Source organism: Diorhabda carinulata, chromosome 6, assembly GCF_026250575.1.
Source record: "Diorhabda carinulata isolate Delta chromosome 6, icDioCari1.1, whole genome shotgun sequence".
In the NCBI taxonomy this organism is placed as follows: domain Eukaryota; kingdom Metazoa; phylum Arthropoda; class Insecta; order Coleoptera; family Chrysomelidae; genus Diorhabda; species Diorhabda carinulata.
Window position 1 is genome coordinate 11,720,211 of NC_079465.1, and position 24,276 is coordinate 11,744,486.

Here is a 24,276-nt window from a genome sequence, read left to right on the forward strand (position 1 = left end):
AATTAGAAAAGCGGCTTATATATTGAATCTATTAATAGGTTGGGTACTTAATTCGAAAACTGCATGAGGATAATTTAGATCCGAATTATGACAAGATTGGTTTGATTCAAATTCACTACCTAGATTAGGATGGGTCAACAAAATTCACCAACTTTTTTTTAACAGCTGACACGGAAAAATTTGTTGCTAGACACCTTAAAAAAATTCTCATAAAATATGAGCTCTTAATTTTAATAGGATGGTCCTCCGCCGTGCAATTTTTTATTTTTTTCTCAGTTCTATAGAAAAAAAATCATACCTTATCATTAATTAATTGTACAGAAAAACGTTCTCGAAGAATTTCATAGGAAATTTAATACTCTACAAAAAAGGTATGTGAAGATGTAAATAAGTGACTATTATAAAATCCACAATAAAAATTTTTGTGAGAAATTAACTGCTTTATGAAAATAGTATCTTATGTTTTATCGATTAAATTAGGCGGTCAAAAGATTTTCATCGACAAACTTTCACGTGCAATAATATTAAAAGTTTTTGATTAAGTGATCAAAAAATTTCAATCTAATTTATGAATTTCATACAAATTCTAATTTTTGCCATTAATGCAAGGATATTAAAATTGTTTGAAAATGATTAATTCATTTGTAAATTGAGATAGAAAACTTTTTAATAACTAATTTTCTCTATTTTTCTCTAAAACTGAAACATATATATTTATGATGAAAATTCTGCTTTTTATAAATAAAGAATTAACTAAGCGGTGAATAGTGTAAAACTCATTTTTTCAAATGTTTCTCAGTAGATAAAATCTAAAATTCGTATTAATTTTCTTAAAATTTTACTTTAAATTGAACAGTTTCGATAAATCAATAAAAAACTTGTAAAATCAGTAAAAATAAAAGTTTGATGATGAATATCTTCTGAAAACTTTAATCGCCAAAACATGAGTTACCAGTTTTATGAGAAAAATAATTTTCCACAATAATTTGTATTGCGCACTTTATAATAGCCAGTTCTTGTCGAGTTATAAAATTCAGCATTCAATTTCCTACAACATTTTTCGAAAACATTTTTCTGAACAACCAATTAATGAATTTTTTTCAAGTGGGCTGCGAAAAAAATAATACGCTGCGATGCTGAGGATATTTAAATTGAAAGCTCATATTTGGTGACTATTTTTTTAAGGTGTAGCAATCCATTTTAACCTGTCACTTGTTAATAAAAATATAAAATTTTTCTTACCAACCCTAATCTATATATTGTCTCTTTACCAAATCAGGCGGTGTTAGTTCGAAAAAACTTTACCCTTCAACCACGATAACATGATTATAAAAACCATTGTCAGCTAGTGAGATATAGTGATATTGTTATATATGTTTATTAGCAAACTTACGCATTTATCTTTTCCTTCATGGAAAAGTGATATGTTTTTGGTTTTTTGCTACTCATACCAAAATAAACCAGGAAAAAGCTTAGCGTGAACACATAAATTGAGCACATATGGCATAGACATAGCCTCATTGTGGCTACAGAAGTAACCGTTGTTTCCACAGAAAAATACAATGATTATGACTCATCGGCTGAATCTAGACAGAAATTTTTTATAAAATAAAATATTAACAAAAGTAGCGTTCATTACTTACTTAGACAAAAAAATGATCATTGTTATTTAAGAATAGGTAACTATTTTTCATATCTGCATGCACGCAGAATATCTCTAGAAATCTTACACTGTATGTTTACTGACTAATTTCACGAAACCAAATTACTAATTCCACCCACAAAACAAAAATTATTTTGTAGGAACATGAAAATATTCAATACTGAAATTCAGTTCAAGAAACGTTAAATTATTTGAAATAAAATAATGTAAACTTTTTTTATCGTACAAAAATAATAGGTATTTACATTTTTAATGAGAATATAATAGGTATGTATCAACAATTGTACCTCCCACTGATGACTAATCTCAATGTTGTTTTACAATAGCTAATGATTGATTTTATTATACGAATAATGTATCTTAAATTTCCGTCCTCGGAAAAAGAAAGTAAATGTACCTAAAAGATTTTTTATGTATACAAATAATTGGCACTGAGAACAAGAGAAATTTATTCTTCAATGGAATTATATAAACAAGATGTCAAATAATAAGTGATTGAGAGGAAGTTTGTGTATATAAATATAAAGAGTAAAACCAATTTGGTTAAGAAGTTGAAAGAAACATTTCACCGATATAAATTATACCTATTCTTAAATAATTGAAGTACACTGAAAATATTTCAAAATAACGAGCATCGACATCTTAATATTTTCGAAAAATTAATCGGCTGGAGTTCGAAAACGAGAACTCACTGATTGGTTTAAAATTTTTACCAGATACTCTATCACCTACTAAATGATTGTAATTAAGAGGATTTTTGGCGCCTAGCAAGCAAAATGAATGGAAAAAAATTTTTATCATTTTTTTTAGTTTTTAACTCACGATATACAGTGTGTCCAATTAAGTCGGAACTATACGGAAAACGTTTTTTATTCTTAGTTTTATGAAGAAAAGTAATTCTTCATAAAAAGTTGTGCATGGTTCAAAACCTGGAATGCACTCATCAGATATCAAAATTTGTTAGTCGTATACGAGGTATGTAAAAAAAATATGAATTTTTGCTCAAGAGTAAAGTATAAAAAATTATTTTTTTTGTACTTATTAACTTTTCTGTATCAGCATGGCCCTGACAAATTCAAGAGATTAGCAATGTATAGAACGATTTTTTATCTAGGATGCACTGACAGCAAACGTCAAATCGCTAGTTAGATTTTATAAAATACAAGAAATGGCGGTTCGATTCAGTAATGAGGAAAAAATTGAAATAGTGTTGATGGTGGGAGATAATTATAAGACTCATCGAGAAGCTATAATTAACAACAGACATCAGAATAGAAATATTCAGCATTCGACAGTTTCAAAAATTATAAATAAATTTAAGACGTCTGGAAGTGTTCACAATAATTTTAATAAAAAACGCCAGAAGAGGGTTGCCAGTGAGGACACACAATTACAAGTGATGTTATCTGTAGTAAAACACCCTAAAATGTCATTGAGAAAAAGAATATCTTTGATCCGAAATGAAGTAAGTAGGGGTACAATGGCAAATATTATAAAAAATAACAATTATCATCCATACAAAACCTCAGTTTGTGCATACATTGAAAGATAGAGATTATGACAGACGGTATGAATTCTGCTCGTTGATACAAGGAGAGTTAGAAGAAGAGATTTTTATTAAGAAATATAATTTTTACCGATGAGACAACATTCACATCAAATGGAACTATCAGTTCACAAAATTGTCGCTGGTGGTGTGACAGTAATCCATCAAAACACGAGACCAAATTTTAGGTCTCTTCTGTTTTAAAATCATTTTTTTAATAATTTTTGGAAGAAAGATAAAATTTGACGTTTCGACTTTTCGACTTAACGAAGTCTTTGCCAGCTATATTACTATATTATGAGCGGTTTCTTATTGGGAACGTGGCAATGAAACACCAAAGTGGACTAACTTTAATATATTTCCCGACTAACTTTAATATATATGCATTAATATTGAAATTTATATTTATCTTATCACCCTCCCCCCCTCTCACTTCACTTTTTGTTCTTCTCCTACTAGTGACCTTTTCGTCATAAAAAATTATTCGTAATAGCAACGATCAAACCACAATAATAAAATCATTGATTTTTGACAAAGGCACAGATGAAGGTAGCAAAAAAAATAAAAGCCACTTATTAATTATTTCAATCATCTTGACTTTTTTAGTTCAATATTTATGTTAATATAATTTTACACTTTATTTATTAATTATGATCGTCGACAACTATTAAGGATTTTTGGCGTCTCACAAGGAAAGGAGATAAAAAAAATTTCCCAACCTAATCGAACCTAACATAACCTAAGTAAATATATTGCAAAAAGCAGAAATAATATGACACTGCTGGATAAAGGAATTTGTGTCAAAAAATTTAAATATAGGCTGAAAATACGTGGTTAGGTTAGGTTAGTTCAGTAAAAATTTTTCTCCTTTCCTTGGGAGACGCTAAAAATCCTTTTGGGTACAATCATCTGTGTAATAGAGTATTTGGTAAAAAATTTAAGTCACGTTTTTGGAAATCTAGCCAATTATTCAATACCGCATTTGACTTCTTCATCAGAAGCTAACTGTAGCAGTAAATTCCCTATTTTCAGACTCAGACTTGTTTTCCGCAACTGGAGCCAAATGCCGGAGCAACGAGTGCAGAGTTTTTATACAGAGCGTTCCAAATCTTTATTATAGTAATTACTATTCAAATATTTTTAATCTACAAATAATATAATAACTAATTGCAGTATTTTTAGTATTTTTTGTATTTAAAAATAACTTGGAGGCGAATCTAATAACGATAGGATTATTTGAATTCAATTGAGTCTAGAAGCATACTTTAGTTTAGTGAGCAATCTCCAAATATGATTAAGTTTTTAGAAGGATTAAATGTTTGAATTGTTCAGGACATTTTTTAAAATTGAAATTAAAAGACTATAATAGTAATGGAGTAAAGAATAGTAAAGACATTAGTGAAAACATAAAATAATGCTGGACGATTTATGTATGGCAACCGTTCCAACAACTCATCGTATCAGCACGGAAAGAATCATCAAATAATAGTTAAACAATCAAAAAAACACACAAACTTAGATGAGGAGTGAAACATAATTCTGCCACTTTAATTAGAAAGTCTTACAAAATATTTCTCTATTACTATTATTTAATTATTATAATAGCAAACGATTTTCCCTGTATTTATATATAAAGTTTCTGTATATTAAAAGCGTCAAAATATCACATTTGAATTGTGATTAAATAAACTTAATCACTCATCAGTGAAAGGTTTACCCTAATCTTGATTTCATCACTTTTACCACAGCCCTTTGAGTGTTTTTTTTTGGTTCTTTTATGACACAGTTTCAAGAGATCCAAGTTTATAATTTACTGCCCGCTCGACATATTTATTGTAAACATGGGGGATTTTCAAGCATCGAAAACCTTTTCGGTCCCTTATATAATTTTAATGCGATTATACTTGTCACAGAATGTTAATAAGCTTAAATGTCTTAATAGAAGGTCGGAGAGTCGGGAAAACTTTTATGAACGGTGAAAATGTGATTTTATGGTTTCATGAATTTCAATGGAGTTATTATTTCAGAAAATTAGTTTTAAAATTTCTTTCATTAAGAATTATCTAGACTAATTACGGTTAATTGTGTAATAAATTGTAAAGTATGTATGACGGACATTCCTTAATGCAGCGATTCCCAAAATTTGTTCCGCATTAAAGGGTTCCGAGAACTAGGTTAAAACTGTAACATTTCGTAAATCTCCTGAAACATTATTTGTGACATTACTTTCCGAAGAGAATGGATTTTAAATTTATAAATCTTAAAAGTTCCTCCGCATTACAATACGAGGGTTGCTACTAAGTTTTCAGATAGATAAATAAACACAAATATTTATAATTGGATTTGGCTTTATTGTTTTTCAAAATATTCTCCATTAATTCAATATACTCCTGCATGCGTTTAAACTAATTTTCGAAGCATTTTTTTATTACCTTTTGTCCAAAACATGTTATTTGAACGTATCAACCGCTTCTTCAGGAGTAGAAAACTTGAAATCAGTGCTGTTGGAACGAGATTTTTAGTTATGGACTACTGCTGGAAAAGACCTATTATTTCATAGAAACGGTGTAAGAGAAAGTTCAAATTTTGCACAAAAAATTTAAGCATTTCAATATTGAGAACCTACAGTTCTCACTACTCTCTCAACGTGTGTAACGTTGACATCCCGCTATTGCTATCCAATCCATCAACATTTTGAGCCATTTTTTTGCAACGTTCGGTCATAAAATATGGATTTGCAACCAAGTCGCATTTACGACTAAGATATAATCAGAAATAAGTTTATAGATGTTAATTGTCATTTAAATATTTAGAAAGACTCTGAGTATTACAATTTTTTGCAAATAACTTGATTTATACTGTTATTAAGATTGTTGTTGTTGAAATTTTGGGCAGTCTGTTATTAGGTATTCGACACTGAGTTGTATCTTGTATAAACCATATTTTGGATGGTCACTGGAATGGTGGTGCAAAAAAATAATACATATATCAAATTGGGTGCCAAAAATGTGTCGTAATAACAATTAAATCAATTATACACTAATACCAACCAATTAATAAAGGCATAATGGATACCAGACTATACTAATCTGTTCGATTTCAAAAAAATGTCCAGTGGTGGCCCGTCACTAGTTTCTAGACAGTGGAAAATGAGAGGTTCACAAATACCTATAGTCAAAAATTTATACCGAGCCACAAGAATCTCATCAAGATACTTCCAAAAGAAAATAAAGTATATTGGATATGATCTTAATTCGGAATGATACATACAGAAAAACTAAATATGACGTAAGATACTAAATAGTAAATAGTTGAAATTCAATGATTATATATGCTTATATATTCTTAACCTACAAAGTATTTAGTGTATTGAATCGTCTTAAGATACTGAAGTTAAACTAAAACCTATGAATTTGATTTACCTGTTTCATACAAGATTTTCCCACCAATAAACCTGCAAAGCAATTGGTACTCAAATGCCAAAGCGGTACGTGTATATAGGGTTACGAACTTACGGGTTTAGAATTGAAAATAAAATATTAAATAATAACCCCTGAAACCATGAAAACAGACTTAGTTCATTCATCAATTGTCAATTCCTAAAAGACATTGCTGAGGCAATAAAAATAGAAAACATGGAGACAATTCAATCTCGTGTAAGAAGACGCCACATAGTTGGCGATATATCGTAACCAAGGCACTAAAATTAAGAAAAAGCCTAATTTGACATAAGACCTACTTTTAAGGAAATCGAGTGTGGGAAACGTGAAACTATGATTATTAATACATGAGGAAATATATCTCGCAATTAAATTAAAAATTATTGTAAATAATGTAATATATGAAACATTGTAACATGATTAGGAATTTTTTGTCGATATAGTAACGCTACATCTTTGGTTGGGTATATCAATCGTTTTGGGTGGTGTTTGGGGGGGGGGGGGGATCTGACACAACACGGGGGGAAACTTTCATCAGAAACCAGACACGACGTCATTAATAATTTGTAAAGTAGGGCAGTTATGTGTGGACATTTCTGACCTAACCGACACGAGTGTCTACCAGTTTAGTATACAGCAAGTGATTATGTAGTAAAATTACATTAAAATGGTCTCTAATGTCAGTTAGTAGAATAAGCACACCATTCATTTTGCCACAAATCTAATCTCTTTTTATTAAATGAATCATTGAAAGTCCATTTTAAAACTAGTTTTCTAACCGTTTTATTTAAATTTGTTTAGGAAACAAAGTGGAGACTTTCAACTTATTGATTTATTCCAGCAAATAATAGTTTTCAGTTCCAACTCGTTTTAAAATTTTTGCGATACGAATGTAATAGCTTTAAAAAAACTGTATATACAGTTTCAATTTCATATGACGCCATTTGATTCCTCTGGGAAAAACACAACTTTTTCTTACGGTTTTAATCCCTGGTTGGATTCTTCGAGGGTTTCCAGAATATTCTTACATGAAAATCTATTTCCTTTCGATGTTTATATATTTATACTTGATATATTCGCATCCATATTTTTTGAGTATATTTCTATGTAATTTATTAGTTTCAGTTTCGAAAACCCGCACTTTTTTTCATTTTTTTCCCTAAACTATATGTTTTTAAACAATATTTCATTAAATACATATTTACGTATCGAAAGTAGATCAAAACTTTTGATCTTTGATTGATAATTTCTTTACACAAATGGAGAATATATAGGTTAGAATGTTGTAGAAAATTGAATTAAATACTTTGAATTAAGTATAAAGAAAATTTTATTTTTCACATATTTGTTGAGTTTAGTTTACAACGTTAATCATGTAAACCAAAGGTATCACAAGGATATTATTTTTGGTTTGATTTGTTCCCTTTTGTACGCTTGTTGGGTGGTTCAAGTATGAAGGATTCAATTTCAAGAAGGGTTTTGGAGGTTTCATCCTCATGTGATAGCTGAGCTTTTAACAAGTACTACACCTACAACTAGATCCAATACAACAATATCTCTTATAAAATTAATATATGTTGTGTGTGTGTTTCAACGAAAATTTCACCCGATAGATACTTAGAAACCAAGACTTTCTTCAAAATATAAAAAACACGACAAATTTTATTAGGAAAGTAGCAAATTTTGAATTCAACTAATCAATTTGTTGAATATCAGTAATAACAGAAAACAAATTAAAAAATCAACGAATTAAATGTTCGAAACAACCCATTCTATTTTAAACATAATAGTATAATAAATTATAGTCAGTTTCTCAAGTTCTAATATCAAATTACCTCTGATAAGTTAGGAGCGTTGAAAAATCTTATACCGAGGAAAAGAGAAAAATTGGTAAGCTTTATTATATCAAATAATCAACCACACGAAAAAATGTAAATCACTATTAAATTAGCAAATTATATTTATGCAAGTTTGAAATCAAAGGTGAAGTTAGAAACAAGCCAACACCTTGACCATAAGTTCTATTATCCCATTCAAGTTTAACATTGGTTATAATGACACGCCATTTGATTATCACGAATAGAGTGTGTTTTGTATGATATCTTGTTAGATATTCCGCGAATCATCATCCTTTTATGAACAACTTTTAGGAGAAAGGTATAGATTCGTTGAATAGGTTATTATAAATTTCCTGAAAAGGTTTCGACCTCAACCTGAAGATGTTAGCACTTATTAATATTAATTGAGAAATATATTTGCAAATGCGTTGAGAGATTCTCACTGAAATTTTAGCCATTTTGGAAGCTTAGTTTCTATTTGACAATCCTATGAGAGTTTTTGTGGAGATATTTCTGAATATAATCAAAAAATTCACCAAATGGTACTGGAAGTTTTCTCACTTAGAACCAAAACCGCATTGGAATGGACATTTTCCAGGCCTTATTCACACGGAAAAACAGTAGATTGCAAAGGGTCACCTGCTCTGAAAAAAGTAAAGACTAGAAAATGATGGCGACCATTTTTTATCGGATACCTTTCACAAATTAAAACAATAACAGGATATTATTACGTATAATTTTAAATTGTGAAGGGAGAAATTGTAGCAAGCGACCACACTTGAGAATAATGTGCTTTCTCATCCTTTGGTGATTGACTGTCATGGATAAAATTCACCAACGATACAAATTGGTGGACCACCTACCGGATGCACCAGTCTAGCTCCCAGTGGCCCCCTGTTTCATTACCCTTCAGAAGAGAGATTTTAATCAGACGACGACTCATAAATAATCGCCTATTTTGAAGATAAAGACGGCAACTATTATTTGGAATGGTTAAAAAGTGTAGGAACCTTCCTTGCGCAGGTGACAAATCATGTTATGCAAGAACGGAAAAATACGATACTTTTTATTATTCTTATCTGAAAGCAACGCAAAAAAGGAGGAGAATTTAATTTAGAACATTCAATTTTCAAAGTAATCATAATACATCGTAATAGTACCAAATATGACTTTCCATAGCAACGATATATTTATTATCGGCATTGTTCTATTTTCCGTCAGTTTAATTCATGTTAGTTTTGAAAAAATGTACTCGGAATAAAATCCAGATATTCTTAAAAATGTATTCAAGCTAACCGCACAAGCCAGGACTGATTTGTTACCAGCAAAATCCAGGTCAAGAAATGAACAAGAGTATCAACTTGTTATGGAATGGCAAGACATCAAAAAAGTTAAAACCGATAAACTTCTAGTTTATTTTATCGAAAAGGCCAAGAATATAAAATCTTCAACGTTATGGAGTCGGATCTCATCGCTGAAGAGTTGTTTAGCTATAAAAGAAATTGCTGGCAACACTAAATACTATTGGTTTTTTGAAGTATCAGGCTGTGGGCTATAAACCAAAAATTTCCAGGGTACTATAGGCAGAACAAGTAACCACATTTTCAAGCGAAGCTTTCGATGAACAATATCTACTAGAAGTGATTTTAGTGTTTGGGATCTTTGGTGCATATCTCAGATGATTTAATACGTTTGAATTCATACGCTTTATTGTTGTGTTTTTGCAAAATGGGAAAAATCATGTCAAGAAGTTTTACCATTACCAATAAGGGATGTACATTCGAACCCTGTGCACTTTATCATAAATATGCAAACCTACGACCTAAAAATATAAATAGCAGAAGATTATGTTTTTGTTTTCAGAAAAGATTTTCCTCATATTTAATAACAATTGAATTTAGCGTTCGGAATAAAATCATAGATCGGGAAAAATTTTCCATGCGCTGCCGCTGTTCTGGAAATGCCACATTCACGACTCTGTAAAAACAGCCTGTTTTAGATAAGTATAATAAAAAAGAACTGTCTTGTTTCTTTGTTTGGTCGGAATCTTTTCAACCAACCTTCGTAACTTATATATTTTCTATGTCAAAAGTTGACCTATGCACCTTGGTATGTCCGACACACGAAATGATTTGCAAATATTTGCTGTGAAACGCGAAACAACCTTTGCTAACAAATACCATCAGCAACATCTAAGTATATAAGACCCTTGAAGTAATAACGGCAAGATGATTAAACAGCATATCGTTGGTGACTTACTGGGATTTTAAATTTATATTTAAATTAATGTGCATAATTTTGTGACGACAAATAAGTTTGTGTTTCACATAAAATATGTTAATAATAGAGTCCCGCTCAGCATGTCAACATGTTTTAGTGAACAAACTATTTATCTAATGGAATTCCAATTGAAGATTATAAATATGTTGGAAAGTTGAAAAAAAATTAATATATGTTTCTTTTTGAAAGAAATTTAGTGATCACATTTTTTCATAAATATAAAATTTGATCTCGATGTTATCTCCAAAACATTTATCTGGAATATTTTAATCAATCTACTGACTTTAAATTCTGCTTCATTTTGTTGATAATACATGGATCAAATGAGAAATTCGAAAAGTGGTTAGATCTAACTTCGAAGTAGCTGGTTCAATTCGTGAAAGAGAAATCATTTTTTATATTTTTTATCTGTAATTATTTCTATACAAAACGATTCTTATGATTCGATATCTCAGAAAGTAGCCGTTTTCTACCCTCGAGATCATTGCATCAATTCCAAATGTACAAACGAAAAAATTTAAATTTATTTTTAATTCCTATATAAATTTTGTTCTTAAATTGAAATCATTTTATACACATTTTAGGATGCGAGAAAAAAGTACATTGTAGATTAATTAGATAGCCATTTTGGATTTTCAGATATCTATATTTTGTGCATGACTCCGTAATTCACTCCTACAAAATACCTATACTCTTCTCAATGGAAGTTATTTTTAAGGATTTTTTGTCTCTTTTCCTAAGGTATTAACACTACTCCTTCGAGGTACCTGAGCCTTTGGCTCAAATGGGCTCGAAATTTTCATTGTTGTCTCTATAGCTTGCTCGCAGAATCTACAAGGTATGATATGCATTGGTATGATATGCATTGGTATGATATGCATTGGTATGACTAATGTCTTGCAGTTACGAAATATTTCTCACACTTGCGTACGGATCTTCCGTAATATTTAACAGTCCTTTCATTTCATTTTCCTCAATTAAAGCTATTTATTTTTCGTATTTCACATAACCTGTGGGATTGAAACAATACAGTAGTTTTTCAGATGCTTTTTGTGGGTAACCTTGCGGTGTGGAAATACTTAACGATACAACAATTCTTGTTCCATTCGCATAATACCTTAATCATGTCCTCAATGTTTAAAGGAGAAAAATTCAAACGATTCATATTAAATATTTCTTAGTTCACAGAAAAAAACTATAAAATGCAGGCGAATAGAATATACAAATGTAATTGTGCGACGCTTTTTAAATTTTGTTAACACTTACTGATGTTAGGTTATAAATAAATAATAATTATTTTTTACAATAAATTTTACAAAAAAAATATGTTTTAATAAATTTTTAATAAAGGGACTTTTTAACTAAAATTAAAGTTACATGAACAAAAATTCTATTTGTACTCCATTAAAAAAAAGAAATAAAATGAAAGGTGTTCGTCCACCGTGTTGACAAAAACAACAAAATTAAAATTTAATGGAATATGGAGGAAGTATTTTATTTACCCTAGCGTACAGAAAGCTCAGAACATTGATTTTTACTTAAATGTATCTATCCATGGATACATTGAAAAGGTATGGATACCTCTTCAATGAATTTAAAAACCTTAGTTAGTAATGCAACACTTTGTGTATTCAAGATGATTTCAAAATATACACCTTACAGATATCTATAATTTGTTTCAAACAAGGGACTTATGAAATTATAATACTTTACAGATGAATATTAATGTGACGACAATTCTACAATTACACTGGCCGATAAGACTTTCGTAACACATGCCAGACCTTTATTTTCAAAATGGAAATACCCGTCCAATAATAGAAAAAATATTTATTAAGCCGTAATACGTACCATTTTTCAATAGTTTAATTATCCCTGTTTACATTAGCAGTTGATATCGGTGAATTTTATGGCCGAAAAATACCTGAACTGTATTATTCAGAATAATAAACATAAAAATAACATTAAAAATTAGTATTCCGTTGAGTTTCATAGTAAGTGGTTCTCTGTTCATAATGCAAAAAGTGAAAATATCGAGTGAAACACGCCGCAGGTGCAAAACTTCTCCTGACAAATTTTGCTATATTTGTGGAGAATTTATGGTAGAATCGCAAGCCAGGCCATTTTTTCGAAAATTTTCAAATATATTGGTACTTTAATTGGAGACAAAGACAAGCAATGGCCCCCCACGCGTGATGTGTTAGTTGTAGCGTGTCATTGGTGCAGTGGATGAATGGGAAGAATAAAAGCATCCCTTTTGCAATTTCAATAGTATGGCGAGAACCTACTAACCATTTTGACGACTGCTATTTTGTCTAACAAAGACAGAAGGTAATTCTAAGAAAGGAAAGCACTTGATCGAGTATCCCAATTTACCGTCTGCTATACGACCTGTTCTCCATAAGAAGATTTACCAGTACCAATTGCGCCTTTAGATCCGCAAAATTTTGTTTTAGAAGATACTGGAGACAACGTATTATCAGGAAGCTCTGAAGAACAATGCACTGACCCTATTTTTACTCCACGTACCAGTTCCGTCGAGCCACATTTGATTGTTCAAAGTGAGTTGAATGATTTAGCACGTCATTTGAGGTTATCAAACAATAGTCTGAGCCCCGTCTTAAGAAATGGAACTTGTTAGCCAAAAAGACAAAAATTCGCATAATCCCAGTGAGTGGGGCCTATTTATTGACTCGTCTAAATACAGTTCAAAAGCAGTGTCACGTAATGGAAATTTGAAACCATCCATACCAGTTGCTCATTCTGTAAAGATGAAAAAAATATTCGCTTGTTTTTAGAGAAATTAACTACCACAAGGATAATTGGCAAATATAGGACCTGGAGGTGATTGGAATTTTAATGGGACTTCAGGGAGACTGTTTTATTTGTCTATGGGCAGTAGATCAATACCATGTAAAAAAAATGGCAAGCAAGAGGTGAGTTTCAACCGCGATCTCAAATTTTTAAGTTTATAACCCTTATAGATTCCAAAAATGCCCTTATGCCCCCCCCCTTCACATTAAACTTGGATGGATGAAAATATTGTAAAGGCTATGGATAAAGAGGGTGATGAATTCTAATACCTTTGAGAAGTCTTTTCCCAGTTGGGTGATGCCAAATTAAAGGAAGGTATTTTTATTGGGCCACAAATAAGAAAATTGTAGGACGATGACAATTTTACAAAAAAGCTTGATGAACTTCTAGACGCCTACAAAACTGTTGGAGCTCGAATGTCATTGAAAATTCATTTCCTCCATTTCCATCTGACATTTTTTCCGAAAATTTGGGGGCTGTCAGTGATAAGTAGGGTGAAAGGTTCCACCAAGATATTAGAAATTCGGTATCAAGAACGATGGGATTCGGCCATGATGGGTGATTACTGTTGGTTTTTAAAAAGAGAAAGAGCAGCCCCTCATAAAAGGAAAAAGTAGAGCTGATTAATATTTAAAGTTATTTTTTTTGTTTTTAATAGATGTGAGGTATGTTTATTAGATGTAAACAATAAATATTGTCAATATATACGATTTAAAAAACGTGAAATTATTATTTTAAAGATATTAAATATTTTACAAATGAATATAGATCTATAAATGTAAAATAAAAACCTTACGTGCTACAATTATTTTTTCATATTTTTGTAATTGTATAGGTCCATTTTGTCACAATATGCTATACATTCTAATGTTACTACAAAACAATTTTTTTTGTTGACTCAGTACTATTTCGTTGAAATATCAAAAACTACAATAACATCGCTGGTGGTCTAAACGACATGTATACAGGATGAATCATTATTATAGTTTTCCTGTCATCACATTAGTTACAAATAAATTAAAAATTTATATGTTTATGTTAATTCCTTAAAGTGGAGATAGAACTTTTAGGTTGATATTATCTTTCGTTTAATATAAATACATTCAGTCATTTCATATAATGGAGTCCAGCTTGTTCTTAAATTACTTTTAATCAGTGAGTAAACAAACCAAATAACAGAAGTTTATTCTTTAAATAAATATGTTATGATCGGTTCTTGACCTCGAGAAACAGGACACAATTTTGAGGAGTATAGTACTTAAAACTAATCATAAAGTAATTGCTCATAAAAAAATAAAAAAAGGGTTTGTTGACTACTTGAACCGAAGTTTATTTACGATGATAGCATGGTGGAATTCAATTATTAAAAATACTGGTATTTTTCGAGCAGCTTTTTGTATCAAACGATATATGATGATTGTTGAATGTTCTTTATTCGTTGTTTCATCTTCTGACAAGAATTCCAACTGTGTTAAGTTTAGTTAAGGACATTAAAGGCGGGCCAAAGGGGCGTAAATATTCCACCATACGTCCCAGCTTTTAAATGGACCTTATCAATATCAATCTATTCAATATACAATTTTTCTGGAAAAGACAACAACAATATCCTTGGCACTTGTAATAGATTAGCCAATGGCACAACGTTCAATATTTCATATACACGAGGGTTGTCTGAAAAATTTCCGACCTAAATCCGAAAATTTATCAGCATTTATCAATCTAAATTGGGAAATATATTAGCGCATGCGTCGATAGATCATCGGTAAAATTTCAGCCATTTGGGCACTTATTTTATGTTTGACAATCGTATAAGTTATTATATATTTGGTTTTGAATGGCAAGGTGCCTGCGCAATGAAAGGGTTAGATACTGAATACTGAGACTATGCATCTTCATTTACGATGGTTGTTATTCAAGTTTTGAGATAGACAAATAAAAACAAATATTGATAATTAGAAATGGCGTTATGGTTTATCAAAATATTTCCCATTAAGATCAATACCCTTTTGCATCAAGCGCTTCTCTTCAGGTGTAGAAAAACGTTGACATGAGGGAATAAGAAGAAATCATTAGGTGCGAAACAATGACTGTACATATGAAATCACCCATCATTTCGATGTTTTGAATATTTAAGAACGTTTTTGGTTGAACTGATGTTTGAGAGTTCGCATTGTCGTAGTGGAGAATCGTTAGTCTTCTGTAATTGGTTTCCTAGATTTTTTCCGAACACTTCTGGCAAAGAAATCCTGGTGATGCAATTCGGAATTGACTTTTATTGGATTTGGCTCGTCATGCAAAACTCATACGATCGAAAATTGTTTAGTTTCGGATTCATATGCATAGATTCTCGATTCCTCGTCTCTCACGATTTTTGAAGAATCGCAATTGAATTTTTTCAGCATTTTTTTTTAACCAATCGACACAAGCTTTTTGGAACGATTGTCAAATTATGTGGTATTCAACGCGAACAAATCTCTTTTTTTTTTTAAAAATCTGAAAGATCCCTATCATTGTGATCTGATCATTATCACTATCAATGAACAATTTTGTTCCATCCTAAATTACTATAAGTGCTGTAAACTAAGGGTCTTACTCAGTAGAAGATCCTTCCATAATTATAACTACAAGTATTATTGCCTACACTAACACTAATATGTAACATTCGGCACTTCGCTCTGCTTTTACACTAAGCACTTAGATGACTAACTTAAAAGGCTTCGTCCTCTTCAGTCTTCTCTCAAGGTTCGTGTTATCGAGGAGCTGGATGCTCGATGTTCACATGCCAAATGTTCATAGAATAATGAATGTATGTGAGTGGAACTAATGCCCAAATATGCCTATATCCCAAGCTATCTCACATGACGATCTTACAATATCAGTTTACGCAGAGCATCAATGTTTTCTGTCACAAAATTTAATTTTGGACAACTTTTATAAAATTTGAAAGATGGTTGTTTCAAGTATCTGTAAACAACTCAAGTAGCACTCGAATGACAATACGTTTTGATTACGTTCACCATTGAAAATGACAATATTTATGATGGCAATATCAGATTTGGCTTATTCACATTGTACGATCGTGAAATTTTGGGCCGCTGAATTGAAACGTGGCCGTACCAGTTTGATTGTGAAATAGCGTTCAAGACGGCCAAAAATTGCGATATCTTCGAAACACTTCACAAAATGATATTGGCCGACGGATATCGGTATATAATTGCTATTGTTATTATAATTTGTTATATAATCCTGAAATGCAAAATATCATATGGATCGTTTTCTTCATCGACTGTCTTCAAAAAGGTAAAACTATAACAGAAAAGTATTACGCATCGTACAAGGTAAAGTGACATATTGCCATCAGGACAACTAATATTTTGAGAGCTTGACCAAATTCCACAAAATGCACATCGAATTGGTTGAACTACCACCACATTCACCATATCTAGCTCCCAGAGACTTTTCCCAACCTTAAATTTCCACTCGCGAGAGAGAGATTTACACCAGACGAGAGCGTTATCGCAAACATAAACTCCTATTTTGAGAAGAAATAAAACAACTAGCATCGCTGGAACAGTGTATAGACTTAAAAGGAGACTCTGTTGAAAAATAAAATTATTATGCAGAATAAAAGTCTCACGTCTATGTCGGAAACTTTTCAGACAATATTTGTATACTCTACGACCTGTTTTCTAACAAAGAGACTCATTTTGACGCCCTATATGTCTAGTATTTCATCTTAGATACTATGATCAATAAAATCAATGGAATTAATCAGATCGCATAAAACAGAAGTTCATTTAAATTTTCTTTAAATGCTTTTTGAATTAGCATGTGTAATTAAAATTAAATACAGTTTAAAAAAATTATACGATTATCTACTACTCAAAAACACGTATTGGAAGCGGTTTTAAGTGAGTTTATTGTAAATAATAAATTAAACAATAACTGGAGTTAAATTGTATGGCTGCATAAATTTTAATAAAAGTAATTTAGAGACTGCTTCACTTAATTCGTCATCCATTCTACAAGCATACAGTTTTCTTTTCTTTCCATTCAACATTAAAAAAGAAAATCACTTCCATCCAACTTCACTGATTGGATCTGCAAACTGTTTTAAAGTTATGAAACGGTTACAATTACCAATTACGTTTTTTGCTTGTCTTTCTTAACTCTCCATATTGTTGGGAAAACTCTTTCAGAGTTTAAATTAATTCATTGACGGTAATATTTCGAGTATTTATGTTTGTCTCGGGCGATTTCGTGAAAAACAAGTTTAATCCAGTTAAGTTGAGACAACTGAATTGAAAACAATATTTCAGACCAACCGGGATAGAGAAAAAAAGGTTTTCCAATTGTTCTGTTAGGATAGCGTTACGTCAAAAAGTTTCAAGGAACTTTTTACATTTTTTGCAACAATCACATCCAGTTTGGACAGCAGTGACGTGGTTTTTTGGAAAGACATATAAACTATTCATTGTAATAAATTAAGGGTGACATTATCGTTTCAAAACTAATATTTGGATGTAGAATAAAAAGACATCACAAATATTTTTTGCTAACATATTTAGTGTTTGTGTAAATATGCAATGTGTTTCCAATGTAATATGTTATTCGTTAATTTTAACGGCAAAAAGTTGGCTGATTTGCAGTATAGAAAATTATATAAACAATGCTCAGTATTTCTTTATTTGATTAGAATGTATCCTAATAATATAAAGTTGTAGAGTTTGTTTGTTTGATTGCGCTTATCTCAGAAACTACTGGTTCGAATTGAGAAATTAATTTTTCGTTGGATATGCCATTTATTGAAGAAAGCTATATAACATTAGTCTGCGACCAATAGGAGCGGAGTATCAGAGAAAAATGTTGCAAAAACGGAGAAAATCTTATTAATAAAATGTTTTAATTACAATATTAGTTACTTCTTCGAAATGACTTGATCGATTGTTATCAAATTTTATATGCATATTCAGTAGGTCTGAGAATCGACCTACTATCTATTTTTCATACCCCAAAATGTTAACCGCTTAATTTTTTTTATTTTTTGATGAAATTTTTCGTTTTATATTTTTCTAATATACAGCATTTGAAAATACATAGAACTCTTAATTTGATATGAAATGAATAGACCAAGAAAATATATAGATACATGAATTAATTGACAGTTCTTGATGAAGAAACTAAAAACATACGTAGATTGTGATATTTATACAATAATGATTTCATATTATATGAATAAACTTTTTTTTCTTAATTTTTTTGTTTTGTTTTTTATATGTAACAGTTAACTTAGAATATAAGTATATAAGTTTAGGAATGTACTTGATTGCTTTTATATATTTGTTTAATTTTTATTTAATTAAATGTCCCACAACGTACCCACTATCGTACAGATAGTTTCTGTGGTTAATTATGTGTTTATTGTAGGAAATATTTCAACTCAACGTAATTAATTATACCATATATTTTTATGTCAATGAACAGTTTGTATATACTATAAATATATCTAAATGTTCTTAATTTTAGGTCTCTTCTGTTTTAAAATTAGTTTTTTTAAAATTTTAAGTTTTGGAAGATTATTTGACGTTTCTACTTTTCTTAAGTCTTTATCAAAATATGATATTGACATTGACAATTTGCTTATTTATATTGATCTTTAGAACTCCTTCATCATGAATATCGAAATAAGGATAAAATCAACTTAGAACTTTATTCCCATAAGAAAAATTAATTTTTCCTTAGTTTCCACATCTAAAATATATTAAATTATTAGAATTTACAAAATAGAGCTATAAATTTTACTTAAATTATTTAGATCTTTTTTTATCAATTATAACTTTTTCGTTATGTTAATGTGAACCATTTCTAAAAATTCTTTTTTTCGTCTATTAGATTCCGTTTCAAGAATTTTTATATCTTTATAATTGAATTTATGTTTTTATGATATTTCATGGTTCGTTAATGCAGTTCTATTTTTCTTATCGTATTGATGACCTCTTAGTCTATTTTCTAAATACTGAGATGTTTGCCCTATGTAGACAGCGTCACAATTAGTACAAGGCACTTCATATATAATATTACTTCTTTTGTTTTTTGGTGTGTTAGATTTCAATTTAGTGAAATATTTGGATAATGTATTATGTCCTCTATGACTTATACTAATATCATATTTATTAAAATAATTCGATAATTGTTGGGAAAATCCTTGAACTACACTCAATTTAAAAACGAAATATCAAAACATAAAACATTTTTCCTTACCATATGTACAGGGACTTTCCCAACAATTATCGAATTATTTCAATAAATATGATATTAGTATAAATATAAGTATAGAGGACATTATCCAAATATTTCACTAAATTAAAATCTTAAACACCAAAAAACAAAAGAAGTAATATTATATATCAAATGCCTGCCTTGTACTAATTATGACGATAAGAGGTCATCAATACGTTAAAAAAATAGAACTGCATTAATGAACCATTAAATATCAAAAAAACATAAATTTAATTATAAAGATATGAAAATTCTTGAAACGGAATCGAATACACGAAAAGGGGAATTTTTAGAAATGGTTCACATTCATAAGAACGAAAAAGCTATAAATGATAAAAGAGATCTAAATAATTAAAGTAAAATTTATAGCTCTATTTTGTGAATTCTAATAAATTTAATATATTTGAGATGTGAAAAACCAAGGAAAAATTAATTTTTCTTATTAGAACAAAGTTCTAGGTTAATTTTATCTTTATTTTGATATTCATGATGAAGGTGATCTATAGATCAATATAAATAAGCAAATTGTCAGTCAGTCAATTGAACAGTTATCCCCGCCAGGTGTCTACCGTTTTCATCTCTCATTCAGCAAACATCACGGAGTAGGGATAAGAACGAAGTCGGTCTCCTGCCTTACTCACTATAGAATTTTCGGCCTCTTTCTTCCGTTTTTGTGTATCGATCGTAGAAGTGACTGATATATGTACCATTATCATTTTTCTGTCCAACTCTTATGTTAATTTTACTCTCATTGTAAATTTATCATTAATTTCCAGTGCAATAATTTATACGCAATTTATTAATAACTGAAAACTGAAAATAACTACGGTCATGTAAATGAACATGAGCTGCTGCCTATAACGGATATTATCGTACCTGTACAAACTGTACATTTTTTACAATTAAGTCACTGTTTTTCACCAATAAGTATTTCAACTTTATATGTTTATATGTTATATGTATAGTGAGCAATACCAGAACAAATCCAATAAAACAGTGCAGATGTGCATGTGAGCACGGCGCACTTACGTGAATCACAATCGCAAGAAGCACTCGATAAACTAAATCAACAGAGGCAATTAGAACGAGGAACACGAAGTTTCATAGTCAACAGACAGATGAATTGATCAACAGCGCCAATAGGTTCTTCGAGCATTTAGAGATTTATTTCTTCGACTAGAATTCCATTATGAGCCTAATGTTGAATATTAAGCTCATTTTCAAGTGGTTATTGAACAATTATATGTGGCATGTTCTCGCATAATTAATAATAAAAATATGAATAACTTTTTGATGTTTAAATAGTTATCAATAATTTCAATTTGAAATATATTCGTTACTTTAATAAAGTATACTTTATTAACCTAAATAAAGCATACTTCTTGTCTATAACAATTTCGATTATAAATACATTCCTACACAATTATAGAAAGTTATTTTTATTGAATTAGAAAAATATTTCCCAGATATAATTAATATACCGAAACAACGTTTGCCAGGTCAGTTAATAAAATGATGAATATGGAAAAAATGAGTACATTTTGTAGCAATTGTTCGAAAAAGGATTTGAAACCCCTCGCATGACCAATAATGATATGGATACAAAAAATTTTCGTTTAAAATCTTACAGTTGTTTTCTATAACATGACATATAGTTATGGAACAATTACACTACCAATCCAAAATTTTTGCCCACTCCATAATGCATTTATTAAATTTCAAAATAAGCAGTTTAACAATTTTCTCTATAATATTATCAAGCGAAGTTCCAAATAAACCAAAAATAATGTCTGCCCGATATTGTTTATTCAAGCGCATGTTTATATTTTGTCGGTGAGTGCTACTAGTTGATACTTGCAAGTACTGGCTGATTTGTTTATTATTCTTTAACTGTGAATTATTCCTTCAGTGTTGATGATTGTGATTTAGTATCAATTCTGACTTGTAAGTTTTAAAATGGGTGAAATCAAGGAACTATCGGTTGAAACACATTAATCGCAAGTCTCCATAGTCTATGTAAAAATAACCGTACCATTGCTGCCCAATTAAAAATACCTCAATGTACAGGGTCCTTCACGACGAGCTGAATCAATATGCATATGGGAAAGTAATGGGACTGGTGTTCTGAAAATTTGCTTGCCTAGGTTTGCCTAATTTTTGGTATTCACGTAAAATTTCAATATAACTCTATATGACGTCGTATGCCTAAAGCCCACCATTTTTTAATTATTTCACGTTTTCGAAATATTTGGACACATTCAGCCCTCTACTAAACAAATTTGAGTGAGTCAGTTCTAATATTTTTGGGATTTGAACAAATAACACTTACAGCTTCCAAAACCTATGAAAATCTTTACAAAAATTGATATAGGGTGTCGGTGTCGAATTTCGCTATCTAAAAACGTCGAAAACTTAATTTTTTCAAATGGCTTTTAATTAAGTTAATTAGGGAGACTTCGTTAGTAAATTTATATATCTCAAATTAACGGTTTTTGTAGAAACTTGAAATAACTGAGATTTTCATGGTTTTCAATTGTCACCTGCCGATGGCAAACAACGAATAACAAAAGTTAACGTATCAAAAATTAAAATATTTTAGTCAATTAAAAAATATTTAAAAACACTATACTAAAAGGAGAAGAACAAAACTAAAAATTAAACCAAAGTAAATGTTGGAAATGGTTGCCCCAACTTCCAAACATTTATGGATTCTTCTCAAAAATCCGTGCTGAGTGGCGTTTAAAATTTCTTGCGGTGAAAGAGTTCGAAATGCATTCCGAACTGTTTCCTGGCAGGCTTCTTTTGAAGTTAACGGCGAAGCATACACGGTATCTTTTATACGACCCCAAAGAAAAAATCTAATGGGGTTATATCCGGTGAACGGGGAGGCCATTGATGCGGTCCATCGTGTGCTATCCATCCAGTTATTTTGAAGCGCACTACTGATTTTACACTCAAATGTCTAAATTAAGTTTTGTGGAAAATTTTCGTTGAGTTTTAGTTAATGTAAATTTACAAAAAGCAATTCTTTGATCGTCACCTGACTTTAAATTTTGTACCAACGAGATTGAATACGGATGGAACTTGTGTTTTTTAAGGATCCAGTGAATACTTATCTCTGATATTCCCAAATCTCTTTCCGTAACAGTTGATGAATTTTCAGGATACGCTCTGAGGTATCCCAAGACTGTAATTTCATTAGCTTCATTGTCTACGACAGGTTTCAATTAGCTGCACGGTGCAACAAACTGACCGTGCGTTTTACAATTATGAATTTCTAAATTGCGAAATGATTAAAAAATGACGGACTTTAGGGATACGATATAAAGTTATATTGAAATTTCGCGTAGATTCCAAAAATTTAATAAAAACCATAGCATTCCCTTTAAACTAACGAAGTTAGGCTCCACTTCCGGTATAAGCGGAAGTTTCAGAAAACTGAAATTATTATAGCTGAAACGAGCATTTCGGAAAACCCATGCAAGCAAATTTTCAGAACACTAGTCGTAGTACTTTCCCACATACATATCGATTCAGCTCGTCGTGAAGGACCCTGTACTGTGGGCTACAACACATAAACATATGCATCCACCAGGAGCTTTGGAGGTAGAAGACACCCAGGGCCTAGGTCTACCTTTGAGTACTTCTACAGAAGAGACGATTGAAAGAAGCTGGCCTCTTTGGAAGGGTGGCAGTGAAGAAACCTCTTTTAAGACGACAAAATAAAAGAGGTTGCAGTGGACCGAAGAACACAAAAACTGGACGCATGCAGAGTGGAGAGAATTTTATGGAGTGATGAGTCAAAGTTTGAGGTTTTTGTACCTAAGAGAAGAGTAAAAGGAAGAACAGATATAAAATCCATTTGGGAGACCTGGGAGAAATTGAAGGGATTTTGAAGGAAGAAGGCTGTAAAAAATATTAGAGGAAAATGTAGTAGCACTTGCCAGCGCCTGATTGGCAGAAATTTATCTTCCAGCATGGCAACGATCTCAAGCATTCTTCGAAGATGTGCAAAGATTATGGAAAAAATTGGGAAGGAAGAATATTCTTAAATGATTTGACAGTCACAGTCACCCGACTTCAAATCGATTGAGTTGTGAGACAAATTGGACGGGAAGTCGGAAAGCAGTATCCTACTTCCATTCACATATTGGGAATATTCTGAAAAACCAATAGAGCCACATAGACGACGATTATTTATCGAAATTGTTACAGACGATTCAAATATGTAACAATTACAGACTGTAGTTTTATACATACTATATTCTTATCTATATAAGTTCCTTAAAGTAAACATATCAATATCGACCGTATAATTTCAATTTGTTGTGTGTCATGCAAACTATAGGTTGGGCTAAAACTTTTCACCAATAGTACTTATATAGTTATATAGTACTTAACTTATTTTTTAATTAT

At 30.7% G+C, this 24,276-nt stretch overlaps 1 protein-coding gene across 11 annotated transcripts in view; it reads right to left on the reverse strand.

Moving 5' to 3' along the window:
• The window catches only part of LOC130895024 (uncharacterized), a 721,573-nt gene that overhangs the window by 462,682 nt on the left and 234,615 nt on the right, over positions 1 to 24,276 (reverse strand). Inside the window, exon 1 of one of the 11 annotated variants that reach the window (XM_057802132.1) lies at positions 1,644 to 1,690. The exons of the other annotated variants lie outside the window; for them this stretch is intronic. The gene's annotated coding sequence lies outside the window, so the exon portion shown is untranslated. Of the gene's footprint in view, positions 1 to 1,643; positions 1,691 to 24,276 lie in introns of those variants that run through there. 11 annotated transcript variants of the gene reach the window in all.